Here is a 14309-nt window from a genome sequence, read left to right on the forward strand (position 1 = left end):
AAAAGTCCACAATTAAAACTTTCAAGGGCTGGGGTTGTGGCTCAGTGGTGGAGCACTTGCCTCGCATGTGTGAGGCCCTGGGTTCAATCCTCAGCACCTCATAAAAATAAACAAATAAAAGATATTGTGACCACATACAACTAAAAAATATGTATTAAAAAAAACTTTCAAAACATCAGTATATTGTAAAACCTATATCATAATATACACACAAATGTATCAGTGTATATTGTCAAAAACAAGCTATAAACACAAGTCAAGAACTTCTCTACTGGAGGCAGGGGGCTAATTTTTTGGTTCATTTTGATTCCAACTCAAATATATTAAAAACTTTATGGTTTTAATAAATATTAACATGACATAGACAATTGTTTTAAAATTCAGCCATTAGTCATTAAGTTAGGTTGAGAGTATAGTCAGTGGTAAAGTGCTTACTGAGCATCCTCAAGGCCCAGGGTTTCATCCCCAGCACCACCAAAAAAAAAAAGAAAAAAATCATGTATACTCTATAAAGCACATTCATGAGTTTTATCTCATACAATTCTTTTAAAAGCATAGTGAAACAATCTCTTATTTCTTTCTCACTAAGAAACTAAAGCTCAGCAGGGTTGAATTTTCTAAGAGTGTGCATTTGAGTGATAGGACTGGACGTAAAGCCAGGTTTTTGATAAGTCACAACTGTTTGATTTATGTTAGCCTGGGACATTGCATAAAAAGAGAAAACTGTGCTCAACAATTTAGGTGTATTGGGAGCTCCTTAGTGAATACTCATGAGTGCCGAGTTTCACTCCTCTTATTTCCAACTTAAGTACTTCAGGAATTAACATGAACATATAACAACAAAACAAAATATAGAAAAGGATACTTCATCCAAACCTGGTTATTTTCTGTACTGATCAATTAATATCAAAGACCATTTTCTCCTTGTATTTAGCCCTTGGTACTTAACTTCTTTGTAACCACTAAATTTATTTCATTTTAATATTAGGTCTTGAAAAGATAAATTAGCATAAAACAAGTTTATAATTTATGGAATTTAAACAATTTAAATTATGGAATAATTCCATAAATATTTGACATTTCTAAAGAATCTATTAATGACTAATATACATACTTACAAATTTTAAATCACAATTATGAGGTGAAAAAAGGTTAGTATTACTATCGTAAAGTGATTTCTTAAATAAATACTACTAAAGGCATACTTTTTTTAAATACACATAGTAGACACCATCAGCAATAATATTCCAAGAATTCCACACTAAGGAAAAAGATAGAATAGATACTGGCCAAGCAGGTGAGAAAGATTATTCCTCGACATACCTACATTCAAATTAAGGAACATCTACTGTAACATATGCTTACATTTTTCAGCATTCCTAGGTAACCCATTCCTATCTCAAACAGCTAAAAGGAATCAGCCATACAAATAAAATATATACTAAAAGTTCAAGAGTCTAAAAGAAATCAGTATCCAAAACAAGAAAAATAGGTTATGCTAACAATTTAAGTACAAGCCAGACTTGAAATTACGTTTTCTTTCTGGGGTTATTCACTGGCCTCTAACATATCAATCCTGTAACACCATGAACTACAATAACATACTTCAAAACATAACAGAATTTTTTTCCAGGTTATATACTGTGACCCAAGGGGCATTTTTATAGCATCTTGTTTTCTTTAATCAGCTACTTTGGATATTCTACCAGTACAAACGTTACAAACATCTTTTGAACTTTCTGAAGTCAACTGAAACATGGTACAGTGGCAATGAACAATGGACAGGCAGAATAGAATCCTGGTCACAAAATTATGCTATTGGCTTGTCTGACTTTGGGCATTTATCACTTAAGGAGAAACTGAGGTAAAAAGACATTTTGTGTACAGCAAAATTTTCTAAGGATTGCCACATCATTACCACAAGTTAAAAATCTCTAGGTGTTGTGAGAACAGTCTGGACTTCTGATCAAATTATAATGTAGAATGGGGAGGTTATTTTAAATAATAACTACTGCTACTGTTAATTCAAAAGATATACTGAGTCCTTATGTGTCAAGCACTACACTAAGCATTGTCATAGACTTTAACACTAACCCCTCTGGTAGTTACCAAAGGAGAACACTCAAAAGAAATTTTTTTAACTTTACAAATGAAAACATGAATAAATTATTAAAGAAATCTCACATTTCTACCTTTCAGACTACATCTTTTAAATTTGTACTGAAAAACTTACTTTCAGTACTTTCAGGAATTTGGGGTTTTTTGGTACCAGGGATTGAACTCAGGATCATTCAACCACTGAACCACATCCCAAACTCTATTTTGTATTTTATTTACAGACAGGGTCTCACTGACTTGCTTAGCACCTTGCTTTTGCTGAGGCTGATGTTGAACTTGCAATCCTCCTGCCTCAGCCTCTTGAGCTGCTGGGATTACAGGTGCGAACCACCATGCCTGGCAAGATGTTGACACTTATAGAGAACAATCACACAACTCTGAACTCCTTCTATCCAACTTACTAAATAATTGTCCCCTTGGGGGGGGGGGGAAAAAAACAGGAGAGGGAGACAAATCATGCCTGACAATAAGAGGCTTCTAATGCCCACACTATCAAACACTGAGGCTATTAATCATAAAGTGACCTATTTCACCACACACATAAAAATTACTTGCAATTGCTAAGTCATTTTGAACTTATGTAAATGTTATTTTACATATAAATTTTATAGCAGCTGATTAAAAAAACACAATAAACTCATCTAAGGTAAACAACAGCACTGGAATGCTTCTTAAGATTCACTTTCGAATTTCAGAAGCAAAATAATCATAGTATTATTAATCAAACTTTACTTAGTAAAAAGTTCTTAAGAGACTTGGGAGGCTGTGTATAAAATGGAGTAGACAAGAAGGGAGGGTTCCCGGTGCTGCTCAAATCAACTACAGATCCCAGAATGCAATGCTCTAATCTGAAGTTAAGCAAAAACTGCAATGCACCCTGGGACTTGTAGTAAGAACCAGTTCATTCTAACAGCAAGTTTCAAGAAAGTCTGAAAACTACCTAACACAATTTGACTAGATCTTACAATCAGGGTTTAGTCAAATTTAGATCTGATTTATTTTCTGTTCTAGGCAGTTTCTCTGGCACACTGGAAGAAGTATCAATTAATATTAACATTTCCACATTAGAAAAACCTTATATAGGATAAGCATTAAAAGCAAAGAGATTTACTATTATGGAAATAAATTTTTGAAACTTTTTTAAAACTTTGTATCCATTTCAATATTCTCTATCCTCTCTCCCCAAAATTATTTTACCAGGTTTCCTTTTAAGAGTTGTTTAAAATAATTTTTCTGGAAGAAAATTCTTATAAGCAAACATTTTCCATAGTCTAATACTTCCCATAAGGAAATATATTCTTATAGTGATCTATCTATATACCACCACCATAAAAACAAAAAATACTAAAGATCCTCTTTTGTTAGATCTTATTTGATATTCATGCCCTCCATTCCTCAACCCTATTCTCTACAAGCATACACACTTGTATTTCTGGAAAGAACAGTTAGAATAAAATATTCCAACTAAAGGCCCTTTCTTTTATTCACTGACCTCTTCCGAAAACACAAGATATTTTTAAACTATTAATAACATGTCCAAACCCAAGCTAAGTTTGACGTGTAATTTATGTATACTCAGTTCCTACATATATCCCTATTTTCTGCAAAACACTGGAAGGAGGCTGGGAAAGAACTAAGTGCAATCTGCATCAGGAGGCCTAACACAGGTGGTGGGTTATTTTCAGGCAACAGCACCTTCACAAACATGCTGTGGAATACAGTCCAAGAAATTCCTAACAAGGAAAGATAAGCTGGCACACAGATTTAACACAATCCAGCTAAAAATCACCTGCAATACATGCTACTACATTTCACCATAAAAGTGACAGGCTACTAAAGGATCTGAAGCTTCATCAATACAACATACTGTCCATAAGGCCAGAGTAACCAGTTGCCATGGTTACTATCACCCACTTTTATCAAGAAATTACTATCATTTCCCTGAAGTTTTGGGTACTTAAGTTAAAAAAAAAATTTTTTTAAACCAGCTTAAGGTTCTGTTAATTGAGTGAAAGAACCAACTACTGTTTGATTGGTAAGTATGTCGCTTTGGAGATGCACATGGTTAACAATACTTGGATCTGCAGCAGAAGAAAATCAATTCCTTTCTGCTGCTCCTTCTCCTCAAGTACTGACAGTTTGTATTCTCAATGCAGCCAAAACAATAAAACAAAACCCATCTTTTTGGCTTCTGTGTTTAAGTTATGTTTTTTCCCTTAGGCCCACAAAGCAAGTCAAAATAAAGCCCAGATCATCAACCTATTAGGCTTCATCCCCTTCCTATCTCCATATTACTAGTTCACTTTGTTGTTGTTTGTTATTTTGGGGTATGGGTTTTTGTTTTTGTTTTTGTTTTTTGGTCTTGTATTATTTTCAGACAGGGTCTTACCATGATACCCAAGCTGGCCTCAAACTCCTGGGCTCAAGTGATCGTCCCACCTCAGCCTCCTGAGAAGCTGGGACTGAAGGTGCACCTAACACCATACCCACCTTCTTGTATGCTTTAAAAAAAGCAGAAAACATTTCTATAGCTGATTCCAAAATATAAGAAAGAATGTCCTTCAATTGAGACTCACTTTTTTATTAAAAAAAATATATATGGGGAGTGGGGTTAATTTTCACAGTATTAGAAAAAGGTAAGTGGAGGAGGAGTATTCAAAATGCCATACAAGAATTTGGTGTAAGAAAGTTGCTTTGGAAAAGTCCCAAGAATGACTGAACTATAAGGTAGAGTTCACCACCACCACTTCCAGTGGAAGAATTAATTGGTAGTCAGGAAACAGGAATGTTATTTTTCTTTCTTTTTTTTTCTTCTCATTTTTTCTTTTTATAGTACTGAGGATTGATTGAATCCAGCTTTATCATTGAGCTACAATTTGTTGTTTTTTATTTTTTATTTTGAGACAGGGTCTCTCTAAGTTGCTGAGGGTCTAAGTTACTCAGGCTGGCCTTGAACTTAAAACCTTCCTGTCTCAGTCTCCTGTGTCACTGGAATTACAGACACACACTACCGCACCTGGTTAGGAATATAATTCTTAAAGTCTCTTAAAATATTCTCATAGAAGACAAATATTCAAAAATTTAATGCATGAATAAGAATTACACGAAAGCCTACAAAAAGGTATGGTTATACATACACACAAACATCCAAAGAAGAAAACATATACTCTTTAAGAAATACTTATCAGAGCCAGGCGAGGTAATCCTAGCGGCTCAGGAGGCCTTGCAGAGGCAAGGTGCTAAAAAACTCAATGAGACTCTCTCTTTAAATACAAAACAGGGCTAGGGATGTGGCTCAGTGGTTGAGTGCTCCTGAGTTCAATCTCCAGTACCAAAAATTTAAAGCAATTAAAACTTATTACCACTTAAAAAAAAAAAAATCCCAAAGCAGAAAAAAAATCCACCTAGTAAACTAATGTGATTAAAATGTGTTACTATGCTCCTAATGAATACTTAGGCCTACCCGCCCCCCCCCCGCCCCCGCCACACACACACACACACACACACAAAAAAAGCTCATGTACATGAGTTCCTGTACATTTCTTAAGTCATGTACATTTCTTAAGTCAAAATCACAAATATTTCCCAGCACAAAATAATATGAAAATTCAAACATGTTTCAAGAAATCAGTTCTCAATACAGATATAAAAGGTCTGTCAAAGGTCAGAGACCTAAAACTCTAATCCATTATATAAAATACTAAGGATACAAAATTTAACAGCACATTAATATAACTATAACTTCAGCATTTCTTTTTTTTTAAGGGAGAGAGAGAAGAGAGAGAGAGAATTTTTTAATATTTATTTTTCAGTTTTCAGTGGACACAACATCTTTATTTTATGTGGTGCTGAGGACTGAACCCAGCATGTCGAGCCCCCCTGTATGCCAGGCGAGCGCTTTACCACTTGAGCCACATCCCCAGCCCAACTTCAGCATTTCTTAACAAAAAATTTTAGTATTCACTGTGGCATAACAGTTAATATCCCACTTAAGGTTTCATTTTTATTTAAATAGTTAAATGTTTTTCTGACCCTTCAGAGAAGAATGTTTCTATATTTATTTTCTAATTGGGACTATCTCACAAAAAATAGTCACTTCTAAAATTTAAGATACTATACCTTTTGATATATTCATGAAAAGAAGGATTCCCAATTAGCTATATTTTGGTTTGGGTAATTTTTTTGTTTTGTTTTGTTTTTTAATTTTCTGTTCCAAAACTATGAGCAGAAGTCTATGAAGAAAGCCACAACTCAAGGTTTAAACTTCTGGGTTATTTTTACACAAAAATATTTCAGTGCACTCCTCTAGATATGAGTAGTCATTTCCCCGTATATCCTTCTAAAATAGAAAAGCAAAAATGATACACACATATACCTAATACTAACGCATACAGATACACATATTTTGACTGTAAAACAAGGTTGAAAGCTTAAGTCAGTAAGAATTTTTCAGAAAGTTCCCAGAGTCAATCAAAACAATCAAAACTTGAGCCATGACATCTATTACTTTGTGTGTTATTAACAATCTAAAGAAGAGATGAGGAACTTAAATACTCACTAAAAATCAACTACTATTACATCAATGAAGAAAGGAAGAAAAACAGTAATAGGGGACATACATTTCTTAAGATCTTAAAAAGGAAAAATGGTCTTTTTTTGAATTATGGTAAACTGCCTGGGCAGCATTTTTTAAACAAAGATTCAAAACTATAACAAAGAGATTTTTGGTAACCACAGCAGTATTTAAAAAACAAAAATTCATGAAGTGTTCAGGGTGCACTTTTAATGCATTAATTTCCCAACTGATAGGGAGAAAGTTAGCATTTTAAGATATAAGTTCTGTTTATGTATTAATTGGCTATCTATCCCAACAACTATCTGCATGGCTTCTTAAAATTTACAAAGAACTTTCACATGTCTTACCTAATTTGATCATACTAAGAAAGCAGTATAGTATGCCTATAAAAAAGACAAAACACAAAGCAGGTTCACTATATTTTCTATACATTTCCAAGTTTTTAAAACTTTGATATAAAACTTTACAAGCAACCACAGTAGCATGATTATTGCCCCTGATAATTCACTAACACAGAGTTTCAAAGGACCATATGCTGCAAATGCTATGAAACTGTTAAAGTAGTTACTTGGTCTTTATGCAGTTTTTGTTAAGTTTTAACTAAGCCATTGTCAGCAATGATCTATACCCACAAATGTAACTTCACTATAGTTCAAGAATCTCAACCTGTGGAGACCAACTTAAATACATCAACCATATGTATTTATAAAGTTGGGTGCCTAAGAGGCTCTCTATCGTAGAATCACTGTCCAAAGATTCAAGAACATACACACACACAATCTAAAATTTTTTCTACACAGATCCTTCTTTCCAAAAATCTCAACTACTCTACATCCTATTTATATTATTATAGAAAAGATCACAAGGCTTAAAACCCACATCATACCAATGATTTTTGTTTATTATAAATGCACGTTTTAAAAATGTGTTTAACCCCTCATTCATCATTACAAGAATGTAATGTAATTCATCATGACATTCCCCTTCAAAAAAAAAAAAAAAAATTCTAACAGCACTCTATACCTAACCCCAGCATTCTTAAGCTATCCACAACAACAAATGTACTCTGCATAGTATCATAAGCAGGTAAAACATGGTCAAAAATTTCAAATAGCAAATGAAATTTATTAATAGCATTTTTTAATGGACTTACTCAAAATCTTTCTGGAACTTTAAGGTGTTAATCCTGTTGCTTAGCTGAAGCTTAAGTAAAGCTGCAGTAAGTATTAAGACCCTCAAAATTCAAAAATTTCCTTTATCTCCTTGTAGCACCTCCTGCTGGATATCATTTAGAGATCTTCAGGTAAGCAGAAGAAGAGTATTTCTGAGACCACTCCTTCCAGATAATTAAATAAGGAAAAAGATGGACCCTTCAAAGCTAAAAGAAATGGTGCCCCATCCATCACTTATACTTAATAAAATATGGCATAGGTAGATGTCTTATCACCGGTTCCATAAAGACTTGCCCAAGTCCAAAGTGCAACATCCTTAAAATAAAGTCTTTCAAAACTATCTAAAAACTAAGTTAAAATGCCATCAAAAGCACTGACACCAAAGACTTTATTATGGGTAGCCAAGCAATGCCAGTCCAGCTGCAAATACTATAATGTTACCAAAAGCAAAAGAAAAGCACTTGGAGTTTTTAACAAGTTGACCATATGTTTGTGTTTTGAGAATTTTCTGCACTATTGTTATGTTCTTCACTTATAATTATTTATCTACAGAAGTCTCAGGTACAGAATATTTTTTAATAAGTATGAGTTTAAATGCACACAAAAACTTCCCCTTTGCCATCAAAAGATATGTTCTGAGATTTCCAAATGCATTCTTCAAACATTTTAAATGGCCCCTAATAACTTGTGTTAAGCCCCCCACCCCAGATTCCATACACAAATAAAGACTGAAGAAGAGAATAAGACACTTACCGAAATTAAAATGAATAATAGTATTTCCAGTAAAAATGTAGTAATCGTTTCCTACAAGCCTGTAAACCAAGTAAATTGTGAAACTTTGAAGAAAGGGGAGTGGGCTAACCTTCAAAAACCAAACAAAAGCTGACCTATTTATTTCCTTTACCCAAACATAAACGAATACCAAATGTAAACAAATAACATAAACACTGAGAAGTATGTTTAAGCCTCAATTTCAGACCCCTTACTAGGCCTTCAATATAGCTGCAGATGTTGATGAATAGTATCCTCTAAAAGGCATACAGCTCCTCACTCTAAAGAACCCCTATAAAGTTGCCTATCAAAAGGTTCCTTCCTAGAGTGCACAACTGCTTTAAAAAAAAAAAAAAAAAAACTTTCATCAGCCTAAATTAATCTGATTCTAATATTCAGCTATCAATTATTAATATATAAATGTTCCTAACTTCCCTAGCTCAAATATCTACATTCCTGACACCTACCATTAAGAAAAATGCACAACTAGCACCCCAGCTATGGGGCAAATCACTGAAATCTGAAACATAGCCACAAAGTTCACTGTCAAGGCCAGTGTGGAGGCCCAAACACGCCCGGACCTTAACTCACATTTGAAATTCTGGAAACCCATACTCCCAGAGACATCATTTAAAAACAACACAAATGGACGTGCAGGGTGAGATCCTCTACTTCAAGACCTAAACAAAGAATATTTCAACATATGACCGGAATATGATGACACCGGATTCACCAATGAAAACAAAACCTGCCTACCATTAGCAGTCGTCCCCTCATCTCAACAACTCAACTACTTAGAAATCACTCTCGGCACATCTACACCCCACAACCGGCGTGTGGCCTCCTCCCGGGGTGCAAGCCACAGACAAAGTTGAAAGAAGACATTCTCGCCCGGTGCCCAATCTCGAGATCAACCCCTCCCCTGCCAGGGCCACCTTGCTGCTACCCACCATCGCGAACGTGGTCAGGAGGAAAAAAAAAAAAAAAAAGAAAGAAAGAAAAAGAAAAATAAATCCTAGCAGCACCGCTCAGCAGAATAAAGAGCAGGGAGAGGATGACGAGAAGTGTTGGGAACTGCGTGCACGACGGGGCTGGACCAAACGGAAAGAGTCCCACTCCGCGCGCCCCTCCCCCCGGCGGGGGCACGGGGGGGAGGGGCGGCCGCGGCCCCTCTCGGAGCGGCCTGTCCGGCCCGGCCCGCGCGGGGTCCCGGGGCGCCCCGCGGCCGCGGGCGCCGGGGGCGACTGCGGGAGGGCCGGCCCCGGGGTGAGGGGTGCAGGCAGACTCTCCGGAATAACAAGTTGCAGAAGAAGAAGAATAAGCGGAATTTCCCCAACGCTGCTCCGGCCACCCAAGACAAATGCACCAACACACACACACACACACACACACACACACACTCGGGCCCGGCGGCGTCAGCAGCCGCAGCTTATTTTTTTTTTTAAACCAAATCCCTCAGTCATCAAACAAGATGGTTTTCCAAAAAAAAAAAAAAAATTAAATTAAATAAATAACCATAATAAAAACTTCCCCCCGATAGCATCCCGGGGTGGGGGGGGGGGGTGGAAGAGCCCACGCGACCCTCCCCGGGCCGAGGGGGAGCCGGAGGGGGCGGCCGAGGCTCCGCGCCCCCCGCCCCCGCCCGCGGCCCCCCGGCCGGCCCCCCGCCGGGACAATGTGACGCCCCCTCCCCGCCACCCCCGGCGCGCCGCCTCTGTCACCCGCTCCGGCCCTGCACTCAGCGCCCAGGCTCCCGAGGCTGCTCATAAACTTACTTCCAATCTATCCTGGGGAGGGGTGGAGGGCAGAGGGGAGGAAGGGGGAGACGAGGTTTTCCCATTGTCTTTTTTTCGGGGGGGAGGAATAGGAAGGGCACGCAGGGGGGCGCCCCGAAGGGGAAGTTATTGCTCAAATCTCAAGTTGACTGAGGGGTCCTGACGAGAACACCCCCTTTCCCTCCTCCCTCCCACACACCCCTCCCCTCCCCCTACCTCCCCCCACAACAAACTCCAAGCAGGCAGCCCCTGTTCCTCCCAGAGACAAACACCAGAGACAAGACAGAGGGAGAGAGGGCGACAGGGAGAGGGGGAGAGGAGAAGGGGGAGGGAGGGGAAATAGAGCTACTCAAGAAAAAAAAGAGAGTGAGAAGAGAGAATGGAAAAGCTGGGATACTGCACCCTCCTGCTGCTGGCTGGCTGTCCCCCCTGGCAGCTGGAGGCAGGAACTCTGAGCAGGAGAAGCAGGAGGAGGAGGAGGAGGGAACTCTTCTTCATGGGGAGGGAGGGAAGAAGCTGGAGCTGCTGCTGCTGCTTCTGCTGCTGCTCTGGGCCTCTCGCACTTTTTAGATATTAGTGTGTTAAGATGGTAGGTTGTTCCCTTCTCCCTCCTCCTCCTCCTCCTCTCCTCTCTCTCCCTCTCTCTCTCTCTCTCACTCACTCACTCTCTCTCTCTGGGCTGTTTCTTTCCTCCTCTTCCCCAGGCAAGGGGGGGTGGGGAGGAGGGGGTGGGGGGAGGAACTGGAGCCTCCTCCTCCTTCAGGAGAGACACACACAGGCCCCGGGCCGGAATGGGGGGTGGGAATCAGAGCAGCAGGAGAGAAACTGTGGGAGACAAACAAGCCCAACTCTTCATCCTCCTCCTCCTCCTCTCAGCAGCAGCAGCGAGCACCACCAGCCCATTCACCACCCGGCCCCGGGCCGCAGCACCTCCGCCGCCTCAGCCCGGGGATCCCTCCGCCCAGGCCCAGACACACTCGCCCGCGCGGGAGCCCGCCGCGCGGCCTCGCCGGCCCGCCGCCGCCGCCGCCGTGCGCGCCCCCGCCGCTCCCGAGAGCCGGGCGAGAGGGACTGGGCTAGGAAAGCGGGGACGAGGGAGGGGGGAGTGGAGGCGCCGGGGGAGAGGGGCACGGCGGGGCGGGAGGGGGCCGCCGGGCGGAGTTGTACGGCGGCCGGCCCGGGCCCCCGCGCCCCCTCCCGCGGCTCCCGGGACGCGCGGGTCCCCCCGGGGGCGCGGGGCGGCGGCGGGGGGGGCGGCGGGGGCCCGCGGCGGCGTTCGGGCGGGCGGACTACTTGACGTGTCGGTGCGGCGAATTTATTTCACTTTGCCTAAGGAACGGGGTGTGCTGCGGCCCCCATTGCCTAGGGAAAAAACCCGGATGTAAAGTGAGTGAAACTAAACTAGAGTGAAGTAGGGCAGCAGCAGCCAAACTCCAGTGCAGCGGCGGCGGCGGCGGCGGCGGCGGTGATGGGGCCGAGCACGGAGCGGCGGCGGCCAAACTCCGGGGCCGCCGCAATCCTGGGCCCGTGCAGCGCTGCAGCTCGGCTCCCATGCAGCCGCAGCAGAGGCGAGGCCGGAGCCCGCTGCGGCCCCCCCAACTCCGCGGCCCGAGCCCAACTACCCCTCCCGCCGGCGGGAGCTGCAAAGGGGCTCCGGAGCGGCCCCAACTCCCTCCAGTGCAACAGCAGTTTGAAGGGGGGAAAACAAGCTGCGAGGGCAGGAGCGAGGAGAAGCAATGGGGAAGCACTGCAATGGGGGAGCGTGGTCCAGGCAACAGGAGAAAGATGCAATCTCAAGTCGAATGCAACATGCAATCCCCGGCCGCCGCTCGCCCGCTCCCTCCCTTCGCCACCCCGCCCCCTTTCCAAATAACTACCCTTGAACCACTTTATTAGCCGTACTTAGTCCTACACTCGCTACGGGGAGGGGCGGGGGACGGGGTCCTTCGCTCACCTTTATTTATTGCTGCTTTCTCCCCCCTCTCCATGTTTTTTATTCCTAAGTTCTTTTGTTCTAAGGGGGATGATGGCATTTACTTTTCTGCTTTGTGTAGCAGGGCAATCACTGGGAATCGGCCACGTATAATCCGGCGGTTTGTCATATTTTATTAGTGAAAGTATTTTATGCCTATTCTACCTCCAAGGACTGTAACATGGAGAACTGCAGGGAGGAGAAAAAACATCAGAAGAATTCTTGTTTTGAGAGATTTCTTGGCGGGGCGGGGGAGGGCTTTTTTTTTTTTTGGGAGGAAGAGGTTTATTTAGATTTTTAAATCGATAGTTTTCAACTTAAAGCTCAATGTTTTGGTACCGATGTATTACTGAATTCTAAAATAACCCACATAATCAAAGAAAAAAAGTAAAAAATCCTAGATCTAAAAAAAAAAAAAATCCCATCTGGACAGTGATATTATCTGTTCTGTGCAGCACGCTGGACTTAACATAGTGTTGGCCTTCGAATGTTAAATAACAATAAACCCCAACCTCAACTGAATACAAATGGGGGGTGGGGGTGGTTTTGTTTTTAAGGCTCAGCACTTTTGTAGCATCTGCCACTACGCATTTTCCAGGCATTGATTAGCCATGCAACTCCCATAGGCATGAAGTCCAGTTTTTGCAGATAAAGAGCAACAGTGGTGAGATGATTTTCCCAAAGTCAAAGTGAGTCATTTGCAGAACCAGAAATAGCCTTGGACTTGATCTGTACTAGTCACATCTTTTCCATTAAATAATATTTCCTCTAAGAAATAGTATTTAAAAATAAATACATATTTTTTGCCTTGTTATGTATTTTTATAGAGGTGCTTTGAGATCATTGGATATGAAGGTATTTTCTTACTTTTACCACCTACAAAATTAAGTTAAGCTTCTCAAGAGAAAGCATTTCTTTTAAAAAAAAATCTGATTTCTTAAAGTTAAAAAGTATGAATTTTATTTTACATATGAGGGCTATTTGGTAGTCTGACTTTATGTTAAAAAAAATTCACAGCAGAGAATGTGTATAAGAGTTTGAGAGCGAAATGAAAATCCCTATAAATGATTCAGGAAGCCTGGATGAACTCATAATGTTGTGAAACTAAGCCCATAATGCAGTCAAGATGAATAACTGAAGGACAGGTTGGGTACCCAGCCTTACCATCCTGAGGTAACTGTTTAAAATGAGTGAGGGAGAGGGCCTTTGAAACTGGATCACCCCCTCACTGGAACCATAACCTCAAGGTGTCATTTCAGAGCATCTCAGGCTGTCAACATTTTTTCAGAGGAAGACTGCTTTAGTGTCCTTTCTGAAATAATTCTTTTTTTCTTTTTTTAGAATTTCACAGAAAAAAAAATTTCCAGAAACTCAAATTGTGCATGAATGTGTATTAGCTATAGAACAAGTCAGCAAACTTTTTTTTAAGTAAATAGTAAATATCTTAGACTTTGCAGACTATAACATGTGTCACAACTTCTCAACTCCATGCCCTTATAACACTAAAGATTCTGTAGACAATACTTTTTAAGGTGTCTGGCCGTGTTCTAATAAAAATTGCTTACTTATGGGCCTTGACATTTGAATCTTATGTACTTTTCATGTGTTATAAAATATTACTTTGATTTTTTTCAACCGTTAAAAATATAGGGTTTTGTTTGTTTGCTTTTCAGTGCTGGATGAGCACTCTTATCACTGAGCAGACCCCCAGCAATTAAAAAAAAAAAAAAAAAAAAGTTAAAAAAAAGCATTTTTGCTTGTGGGGTCTTACAAAAACGGGCAGGATTGGACTCATAGGCGTCATTTGCCCATCCCTGCTACAGAAGACTAAAGTTGAATAGCCATTGAACTTCTCCTACCAGAGAGTTCTTGGTACAACAATCAGGTGTCGATATCATGGAAAGTCCTATTCCAAATATTTACAC

At 40.6% G+C, this 14309-nt stretch overlaps 1 protein-coding gene across 12 annotated transcripts in view; it reads right to left on the bottom strand.

Moving 5' to 3' along the window:
* The window catches only part of Phf21a (PHD finger protein 21A), a 190221-nt gene extending 178915 nt beyond the window's left edge, over positions 1-11306 (bottom strand). For 4 of the 12 annotated variants that reach the window (XR_013155339.1, XM_076847094.2, XM_076847101.2 and 1 more), the window contains exon 1: positions 10815-11305. The gene's annotated coding sequence lies outside the window, so the exon portion shown is untranslated. Of the gene's footprint in view, positions 1-7041; positions 7063-8619; positions 8826-9228; positions 9271-9587; positions 9699-10412; positions 10475-10814 lie in introns of those variants that run through there. The other 8 variants (XM_076847100.2, XM_076847098.2, XM_076847097.2 and 5 more) reach the window with 7 other exon arrangements.
* Between the last annotated feature and the right edge of the window lie 3003 nt (positions 11307-14309).

The sequence above is a fragment of the Callospermophilus lateralis genome, chromosome 2, assembly GCF_048772815.1.
Source record: "Callospermophilus lateralis isolate mCalLat2 chromosome 2, mCalLat2.hap1, whole genome shotgun sequence".
Classification (NCBI taxonomy): domain Eukaryota; kingdom Metazoa; phylum Chordata; class Mammalia; order Rodentia; family Sciuridae; genus Callospermophilus; species Callospermophilus lateralis.